This window comes from Mastomys coucha, unplaced genomic scaffold, assembly GCF_008632895.1.
Source record: "Mastomys coucha isolate ucsf_1 unplaced genomic scaffold, UCSF_Mcou_1 pScaffold21, whole genome shotgun sequence".
In the NCBI taxonomy this organism is placed as follows: Eukaryota; Metazoa; Chordata; class Mammalia; order Rodentia; family Muridae; genus Mastomys; species Mastomys coucha.
In genome coordinates this window covers 246485-257242 of record NW_022196904.1, presented here as the reverse complement: position 1 = coordinate 257242, position 10758 = coordinate 246485, and positions in this window count along the sequence as shown.

The window sequence follows — 10758 nt, the reverse complement described above, 5'->3', positions numbered from 1 at the left end:
AAAAAAAAAAAAAAAAAAAAAAAAAAAAAAAAAAAAAAAGTTTCTTTTATATGTTGTTTTGCTCATGGTACTTCTTCACACCAATAGAACAGTAATTAAGATAATCATAATGCACATTTGCCAACCTTTCCTTCTCAATACTGAGAACCGAAGATAGACCTTTCTGTACTTGAGGCAAATGTCACTGAGCTATATTCCTAGCGCACTTAATCATTTTCTAAAGATTAATTTATTTATTTTATGTATGTGAGCACACTGTAGTTGTACAGATGGTTGTGAGCCTTCATGTTGTTGTTAGGAATTGAATTTAGGACCTCTGCTCTCTCTGGTCAACCCTGCTTGCTCCGGTCCAAAGATTTATTATTATATCTACGTATATTGTAGCTGTCTCCAGACACACCAGAAGAGTATATAGTTGAGACATTAGGACCATTCTGAAGCTTAAAGTTTTATTAGAGTGGCTTACAGGCTGTGGTCCAGTTAATCCAACAATGGCTGTCTACCAGTGTAAAGTTCAAGAATCCAGTTCAAGAGGCTAGATGTCTCACTTGGTCTTCTGTACACGTCTGAATCCCCTCAAAGTAGGGTCTAATGCCAGTGAAGGAATGAACTTGACAGAGAGAGAAAGAGCAAGTAGACAAAGAGTCAGAACTTCCTTCTTCCATGTCCTTTATGCCAGCAGAAGGTGTGGTGACTGATTTAAGGAGGGTCTTCCCCATGTCTAATGATCCAGAAGAAAAAGTCCCTCATAGGTGTACCCAGCCAGTTAGGTTTTAGTTAATTATATGTGTAGTCGATTGTCAACCAAGAATAGCCATCACACATTTAAACAGGGGGAGGCAAAGATAACTACTAGAGGTCAAAAATGCATGGTCTTACTGTGGAACAGCCAACTCTACCAAGTTGTCCTCTGACCTTCACATGTGTACCATGGACACAGTCACGTGCTTATTATTAAAACAAACACCCACCCCACAAACAAGGGCAAAGTTAAAAGCCAAGAACTTTCAAACACACAGCTGCCCAGAGGCAGGAGATAAAAACTATCAGAAAGAAAAAAAAAACTATTAGAATTGTGTGTTTATGGGAGATGACGCTAAAATAGACAGTTGTTCCTTCTATTGCGTCTCATGTCAGAAATGTTTGTTAGGAGAATCTTGAAATGACAGGGAATGGAAAGGCACATTTGAGTCTTTCTCTTGTCATTTATGCTGTCTCCTTCCTAGAGAGTACATTTGATAACCTCACCCAAGATACAGCCTGGTCACTCTTTCTGCCCTTTCTTTTTGGTCCTGGGGATGAAACAATTGTGAATCTTAAACACATGTTATACCACTCAATGAGCAGCACCCCAGGGCATGAAATGACAGGATTATTATTCCCATGTCCTACCAGGTATCATTGCTCTGAGGTCAGTGGTCACAGGGCTGAATGGTAAAGGAGGAGGAAGGTTTGTCAAGTATTGGTTACAGTTCAGCACCTGTGTCATTCAAAAGAAATGTACCTGGTGTCTCCAAATGGATGCCCAATAATCACAGGCTCAGAGTAACCTGAAGCCCCGTGTCTTAGTCAGGGTTTCTATTCCTGCACAAACATCATGACCAAGAAGCAAGTTGGGAAGGAAAGGGTTTATTTGGCTTACTTCCACATGGCTGTTCATCACCAAAGGAAGTCAGGACTGGAACTCAAGCAGGTCAGGAAGCAGGAGCTGACACAGAGGCCACGGAGGGATGTTCCTTACTGGCTTGCTTCTCTTAGCTTGCTCAGCCTGCTCTCTTATAGAGCCCAAGACTTCCAGCCCAGGGATGGCACCACCCACAAGGGGCAATTGAGAAAATGCCCCATAGCTGTATCTCATGGAGGCACTTCCCCAACTGAAGCTCCCTTCTCTGGGATAACTCCAGCCTGTATCAAGTTGACACACAAAACCAGCCAGTACAATTGACCCCTTGTCAACTTGACACACAAACACATCACTATTAAGCCCCAACCCTTACTTTCTTATTCATCCCCATGATCTAAAGTCCCACAGTCTTTACATATTAAAAGTTCAATCAATTTAAAATGTCCAATATCTTTTAAAATTCAAAGTCTCTTAACTGTGGGCTCTACTAAAATAAATGCTTCCTTCAAGAGGGAAAAATATCAGGGCACAGTCACAGTCAAAAGCAAAGCTAATGTCTGGAATCCAACTCACCATCTTCTGGGCTCCTCTAAGGGCTTAGCTGGTCACTTCTCCAGCTCTGCCCTTTGCAGCACACAACTTGTCTTCTGGGCTCCATATGCCTGTACTCTACTGCTGCTGCTGTCCTTGGTGGTCATTCATGGTACTGTCATCACTAAAACACTGTCTTCCGCTGTAACTAGGCTTCATCAATAGCCTCTCATAGACTGTCTTCATGGTGCCAAGCCTCAACTCCTTTGCACGATCCCTTCAGTCCTGGGCCATCAATTACAAACTGATGCTACCCCTTCATCAATGGCTTTCCATGGCCTCTCACTGTGTTGAGCCTCAGCTGCTCTTCATGACCCCTTCATGCCTTCAAAACAGTACCACCTGGGTGACTCTTACACATTACCAAGTCCTGCTGCAGCACAAGGTACAACCTTGGCTATCTCTGGAGCACAGCCTCTTTGTGCTCTCAGAAAACACTTCCCAGAAGATGTCACCTCAGTGATGCTGGTCTCTTCTTAATCACTGCTAATTTCTTAGCTCCAGCTAACCAGCATCAATAATCCCAGTAGTGCAAAGTTTTCACTTTAGTAGTTGTTATCTTGTTAATCACAGCTGATACTTCAGCCCCAGCTAACCAAAACCACAGAATCTTCACAATCAAAACAACATGGCCCTGATAAGAGTCTTTAATCTTCCCTCTGAAATTTCACAAGCCAGGCATCCATCTCTGCACTGTTCTCAACATGATCTTCCAAGCTCCTACAGAACATCCCACAGAGTTCTTAATAACCAGTGGCTCTTCTAGCTCAAAGTTCCAAAGTCCTTCCACAGTCCTCCTCAAAACATGGTCAGGTTGTCACAGGAATACCCCACTCCTGGTACCAATTTGTCTTAGTCTAGGTTTCTATTCCTGCACAAACATCATGACCAAGAAGCAAGTTGGGGAGGAAAAGGTTTATTTGGCTTACTTCCACATGGCTGTTGATCACCAGAGGAAGTCAGGACTGGAACTCAAGCAGGTCAGGAAGCAGGAGCTGATGCAGAGACCATGGAGGGATGTTCTTTACTGGCTTGCTTCTCCTGGCTTGCTCAGCCTGCTCTCTCTCTCTTTTTTTTTAGATTTATTTTATTTATATGAGTACACTGTAGCTGTCTTCAGACACACCAGAAGATGGCATCAGATCCCATTACATATAGTTGTGAGCCACCATTGGTTCCTGGGATTTGAACTCAGGACCTCTGGAAGAGCAGTCAGTGCTCTTACTGGCTGAGCCATCTCTCCAGCCCAGCCTGCTCTCTTATAGAACCCATGACTTCCAGCCCAGGGATGGCACCACCCACAAGGGGCCCTACCCCTCTTGATCACTAATTGAGAAAATGCCCCACAGCTAGATCTCATGGAGGCACTTCCCCAACTGAAACTCCCTTCTCTGTGATAACTCCAGCCTGTGTCAAGTTGACACACAAAACCAGCCAGTACACCCTGCTACCTTGACAGTGGTACAGCTGATGGGGGCACTCCAGAGGAGTGTGCCAGTGAAATAAAAGTAGGTTAAAAAACCTCAATTATTAGATATTAATTTATCTACCTATTTAGTGATTTACTTAAAGCACTGCTTAAAGGTCTTTTGCTACTTGAGGTTTTTCCTGGCCACATGGTTCTGTTCCACCTTTGCTTCCTCCTCCTCTCTATCCTTCACTCTTCCAACCCCCTGTCCCACCTTTCCCCTCCATGGTACAATCACAGGCTTTATTGACCAGATAGAATGGGGAGAAGGTTCACAGGAGATCACATGAGATCGACTGCTTGTTGTGCACAACCTCTCTTGAGGAAGCAGAATTCAAATAGCAACAGGACAACCCACTACAGTGGAGGAGTACTTATGCCTTAGAGTCCCACTAAAGGCCCCAGTGAGAGCTCCTTTACCAGGTCTCCAGGTGGTCTGGAGAGGTTGCCCCTTCCTGGTTTCTCAGCCCACTATAGGTCTCTGGAACTGGGAAGAGTGAGGCCCCAGCTAGACTGCTGTGCTCCCTTCGAATGTCCGAGGGGACCATGAGAGTCAGGACTGGAATGGAAGATGAGAAGACTAGGCTAGCCATTTAGGTAAGGATCCCTGGGAGATAAGGCAGGAAGAGCCAGCATGGGCTTGGTCACCCTGCGAATGACTGCATCCAAAGCCTTAATGGTATACTGTGGTGGCCCTGGTCTCCAAAGGAATGGTAGATTGGTCAGAGAAATAGACTAGAAATTTAAAATGGGAATGCATAGTTTATGAATGAATGTGTGAAAGCATGTAATGGTCCCATGGCCCTGTGGGTATGGATTTGCTTGCATGCCAACCTGCAGTTCAACTGAGGTCATCTCACCTGCATGGGTACTCTCCTTCAGTAATAGGAGGTACCCAAGCATGAGGATAAATGTAAAGGTCTCTGGTTCGCCAAAGATACCCTGGACTCCAACAATATATGTAAATGTAAAGAATGTTTTATTCCGCAGAAGTCCAGCATGTTTACCAGAATTGAGAGACACCCAAGTGAACTTGCAGGCCTGATTTAAAGCACATTAGGGAATTCCGGGGTAGGTGACCTCTATGTTAATTTGTTGGGTCCATCTCTTCAGACATTCCATTACGAGGGTATGGGGGCTGGAAACCTGCTGGGAGATGTCTGGAAACTGCTGCTGACCCATTTTCCTTGCTTCAAGCCAGGTGGTGGGGCAGCTTCTGAGCGGGGACTTATCCAGTTCTTGGAAACAGAGATTTAGGCCTAGTCTCTTTAACTGCCAATATAAAGCCTGGCATGGAGTCAGCCTGGCCTTCTTATATACGTGTGGCCCTAAAGTAAGACCTCTTAAATTGTTTCTGGGGGGCTGCCCGAGCAGGCGCCTGCTTAAGGGAGAGTTGGTCTTTACCCACCCCATGCACCACAGATGGCTAGGCACATATAACCTCCTCAAGCTCCTGGTTAGGCAACTCTTCTAACCATGGAGTCTCCACAGTCCCAGCGTGAGACCCAGTCCTACAAGCCATGATGAGCAACGTTAAAGGAGGCTTTATGGCTGGCTATGGAATAAAGATGAAGTCTTTTAAATTAAAGACCGTGGAACTGACTGGCCTTCCTTTGATGTCAGCTGGCCACCCGAAGGAACTCTAGATTTACTCTGACTAACAGAGTCTACTAAGAGACCTGTTTGAGACTACCAATGAAAGAGTTAAATTTGAAACTTGGGCTGGCTAATGAGAAAATTACAGGTTTGAGGAAAACACAGTGGACCAAGGTCGAATATATCCAAATAAGCCTGGGTAAAAATAGACAGGCTGTTAGACATCCAGAGAACTAGCAGGTCAAAAAGACATAAACTATAAAAAACATGCAAGGAGATGTCTGGGCAGACACTGAGTAGTGGGCCATCTGGTCCTCTTAGATATGGTTTAAGGTCAGATGCTCTGTTGACTCAAATTAACACCAACCTTAGGAATTTTCCACTCTGTTCTGCACGTAATATAGTTGATATTTGAACTAGCCAATAATGTATAGCCACACTGATTCCTTTGTTCCCCCAGACCTTTTTCCTGTATAAACCCCTAACTCCTGAGCCTTGTGGTCGATTCTGCTGTCTCCTGCGTGAGATTGGGGTTGAACCGGAGCTCTGAAATTAAACTGCCTCATGTGTTTACATCAAGATGGTCTCTCGTGATTCCTTGGGTGTGCGTTCTCCCAAGACTTGAGTGGGGGTCTCCCTACGGGGGTCTTTCACCTGACCACTCAGACCACTTCCTAATATATTGATTCATGGTGTTCTTTGGCCTGAGACCCACTAGGATGGCTTTGCTACCAGATCCTGGTACCTTCTCAGTCCCAGACCATATCGGCTGCTTGAAGACACCAAGGAAGCACCCCCATTCCCTTTCCCCAAGTATGAAATTTTGCCTGTGATGCCATCTTGCCACCAGCTCTGACTGCCAGCACCACATGACTCAGAGGAAGCTGGAAGACCACTTGATCCTGCTCCTCTAGTGGCATCCACATAGACACAATGTTCATTGACCTTTGCAGGCCAGTCAGCTCTGCCAGACTCAACTACATGGAGATGCTTGACAGACGTTGATCAGCTGCATTCCTGGACGGAACCCTTTCCTGTGGGCCACTGAGGAAAATGCCAGCCTCCCTCCTCTTCCAAGAAGATGACAGCTGTGTTACCAGGTTGGAAATTCAGCCACACACTTACCTGGAGAGGAGGGAGAGGACTTCTATAATTTTGGAGAAGTTATAAAGGAGATTTTCTTCTTATAGGCAGACTTACAGGATGAGCACCTACCTAATTTAGATATGGAACCTTTTATGGATGGGAGCTGAAGCCCACAACAGGAAGAAGAGCCTCTCATATCAAGACACTCAAGGCAACAATGTATCAATAAAGGGGACTGCTTACCTCAGGGACAAAGCAGTTAAAAACAGACCAAATCCTACAGGTCTTAGAAGCTATCTTCTGGTCCTTGTCCTCCTCGTGGCCATGGCACAGAGCCAGGCTTACACAGAGACAAGGTAGAGTGAGTCTGGAAAACCAATTAGCAGGCCAGACAGCTGTGCAGACAGCTCTGCAGTGCTCTCCTTTACTACCGAGAAGGTATGCTTACATTCTGGGTTGGGGAGCTCCCTTCACAGAAACCAGGAGAAAGAAAAAGAACAACAAATGGAGGGGCTACTGAAAATCAGGAGGCTGACTGATTATCACAGATAGGGAAATAGTAATTCTAGCGATGACAGCTCCCAGCCTAGTCTGGCAAGCTTGTGAAACAACCCACCTGGAAAAACACCCTACAAAGATCGTTGCAAAGATATTTTGTGGTCTTAAAGCTGCCAGCATGGATCCAGTAACCTAGCAAAGCCCGTCTGAAGTATGCTTGGAACAATCCTAACCAGGGACCCAAGGCCCACAAGCTGACTGGAAAACAGGGGTCCTAGCCACTTAAACATTTAGAAGTGGACTTTATTAATGTTCTATGCAGCAGAGGGGACTGATAACTTGCTGGCTGTGGTATGTACCTCCCCTCAGCCCCCAGGATTGGTAAAAGCCTTTCCAACCCACAGAGAGAATTAACTTGAAACTTGCACATATGGTACCCCCACCTGCAATGTTTAAGCTAAGATGAGAAAAAGGGACTTTTAAAATGACACTGGCCCAATTTCCAGGAAACAGACTTCCCTCCACCAGTAATTCTTCCTCTTGTACTTACAGTTCATATACGTGTTGTTATTCTTCTTTTGAGATTGAGTCTTGCCACCTACTCCCATTGCTCCCAAAGGTCTCAGGGGAAATCCAAGAGTGTGGACACACCTGCCTGCATCAGTTCTTGAAGGACTCGGGGTTAGGGTTAGGGGTTTGTCCGGGGCGGGGATGGGGGATAACTTTTACCAATCCCTCAAATAAGATGACAATACAAACTGAACCTAAGATGAGGTCCTTTAAGTTGGTCATCCCGGGATCAGCTCAACCAGGCTTTGGTCCACTGGTAACAAACATCTCCTCTCTTTCTCTGTCCTTGGTGTGGGCGAAAGATTATTCTAGAAAGATTCCTGCAACACAACTGTAAGAGTGGAGTCATGGAATGCATTATAAGTGTTTCTGCGATATATCACGGTAGAAATTTATGGTGACAGAGACTCTTCCTGAGGACCCCCAGAGCATTTATTCCGTGGTTTTGTAGCTGCTTCATAGGCATAAATGATAATGTACTACTACTCTCATGTTTGCTACTCCCACAGATGTTAGCGGTGCAAATTTGCATAGGTACCACAGTTCAAGAGGCTAGCCGAGGCAGAATATATGTAGACTGCACATGTGCACCACTGGGTAAATAACCCACCTCAATTTTCCTTCTGAGTGTGCTGTGTGTATGCACACCATGCAAATACATTATAATTTCACTTTAACCTCTCTGTATGTATACCATGAAAATACATTATCATTTCGCTGCTCTACCCCGATTTAGAGTCTAAGCCTGAGGGTGTAATGGAAAAGGGAACTTCGAAATGCATGCCCCAGCATGCCGTATACAGCAACAGCTGCACCCAGGTGAATCTGGGAAATGAAGTCCAGGGGTTAGTGTCTTCGCTAAGACAGGCTGCCCCAACACTGCTGGGTTCTATGTGTAGCCCTGGTTGTTCTGGAACTCATTTTGTAGACCAAATTGGCCTCAAACTAAGAGATTCACCTGCTTCTGCCTTCTGAGTGCTGGGATTACAGACAGGTGTTATCACCACTCGACCATTTTTTTCAAATTAATAATTTATTTTATTTTATTTATTTTTCATTAGATATTTTCTTTGTTTATATTTCAAATGTTATTCCCTTTCTTCGTTTCCTCTCTGAAAACTTCCTACCCCATTCCTCCCCCTGCTCATCAACCCACCCACTCCTGCTTCCCTGTCCTGGCATTCCCCCTACACTGGGGCATCAAGCCTTCACAGGACCAAGAGCCTCTCCTACTGATGTCCAACAAGGCCATCCTCTGCTACATATGCAGCTGGAGTCATGGGTTCCTCCATGTGTACTTTTTGGTTGGTGGTTTCATCCCTGGGATCTCTGGGGGTACTGGTTTGTACATATTGTTATTCCTCTATGGGGCTGCACCCTTCAGCACCTTGGGTCCTTTCTCTAGATCCTCCATTGGGGACCTTGGAGGTCCAATGGTTGGCTAAGAGCATCCACCTCTGTATTTGTCAGGCACTGGCAGAGTCTCTCAGGAGACAGTTATATCAGGCTCCTGCCAGCAAGCACTTGTTGGCATTCACAATAGTGTCTGGGTTTGGTAACTGTATATGGGATGGATCCCCATATGGGGCAGTCTCTAGATGGCCATTCCTGCTCCACATTTTGTTTCTATATCTCCTCCCATGGGTATTTTGCTCCCCCTTCTAAGAAGGACCGAAGTATCTACACTTTGGTCTTCTTTATTCTTAAGCTTCATGTGGTTTGTGAATTGTTTCTTGGGTATTCTGAGTTTCTGGCCTAATATCCACTTATTAGTGAGTACATAATATGTACTCATGATGATAGTTTCTAGTTCTATCCATTTGACTATGAATTTCATGAATCATTGTTTTTAATAGCTGAGTAGCACTCCATTGTGTAAATGTACCACATTTCTGTATCCATTCCTCTGTTGAGGGACATCTGGGTTCTTTTCAATTTCTGACTATTATAAATAAGGCTGCTATGAACATAGTGGAGCATGTGTCCTTATTACATGTTGGAGCATCTTCTGGGTATATGCCCAGGAGTCGTATAGCTGGGTCCTCAGGAAGTACTATGCCCAATTTTCTGAGGAACCCCCAGACTGATTTCCAGAGTGGTTGTACCAGTTTGTAGTCCCACCAGCAATGGAGGAGCATTCCTTTTTCTCCACATCCTCACCAACATCTACTGTCACCTGAGTTTTTGATCTTAGCCATTCTGACTGGTGTGAGGTGGAATCTCAGGGTTGTTTTGATTTGCATTTCCCTAATGACTAAGGATGTTGAACATTTCTTTAGGTGCTTCTCAGCCATTCAGTATTCCTCAGTTGAGAATTCTTTTTTTTTTTTTAGATTTCTTTATTTATTTTTATGTGTATGAGTATGCTGTATGCTGTAGCTATACAGATGGCCATGAGCCATCATGCGGCTGCTGGGAATTGAACTCAGGAGGGCTCCACTTGCTCTAGTGTAATACACTGTAGCTGTCTTCAGATGCACCAGAAGAGGGCATCAGATATCATCACAGATGGTTGTGAGCCACCATGTGGTTGCTGGGATCTGAACTCAGGACCTTCGGAAGAGCAGTTAGCAGTTAGTGTTCTTACCCACTGAGCCATCTCTCCAGCCCCTTTTCTTGTAATTCTTTAAGGGATTTTTGTGTTTCCTCTTTAAGGGCTTCTACCTGTTTACCCGTGTTCTGTATTTCTTTAAAGGAGTTATTTATGTCCTTCTTAAAGTCTTCTGTCAGCATCGTGAGATGTGATTTTAAATCCAAATCTTGCTTTTCTGATGTGATGGGGTATCCAGGACTTGCTGTTGTGGGAGAACTGGGTTCTGATGATGCCAAGTAGCCTTGGTTTCTGTTGGTAAGGTTCTTGTACTTGCCTTTCTAAAAATTTATTTTTAGAATTTAAAAATTTATTTAATTTTAAAAATTTATTTTGGTGGTTAAGAGCACTGAAGGCTGTTCCATTTGAACCTGGGTTCAATTCTCAGTACCTGTATGGCAGCTTATACTTGTCTGTTACTCCAGTTCCAGGGAACCCGACATCATTATAAAGACACATTAGGGCAAAATACCAATGAACTTTAAAAAAAAAATTACTTAAAAATACTTTTTTGGGGCTGGAGAGATGGCTCAGTGGTTAAGAACACTGGCTGCTCTTCCAGAGTTCCTGAGTTCAATTCCCAGCAACCACATGGTGACTCACAACCATCTGTAGTGGGATCCGATGCCCTCTACTGGTGTGTCTGAAGACAGTGACAGTGTACTTATATAAGTAAAATAAATAAATAAATCTTAAAAAAATAAAAAAAAAATACTTTTTTACTTCATGTGCGAT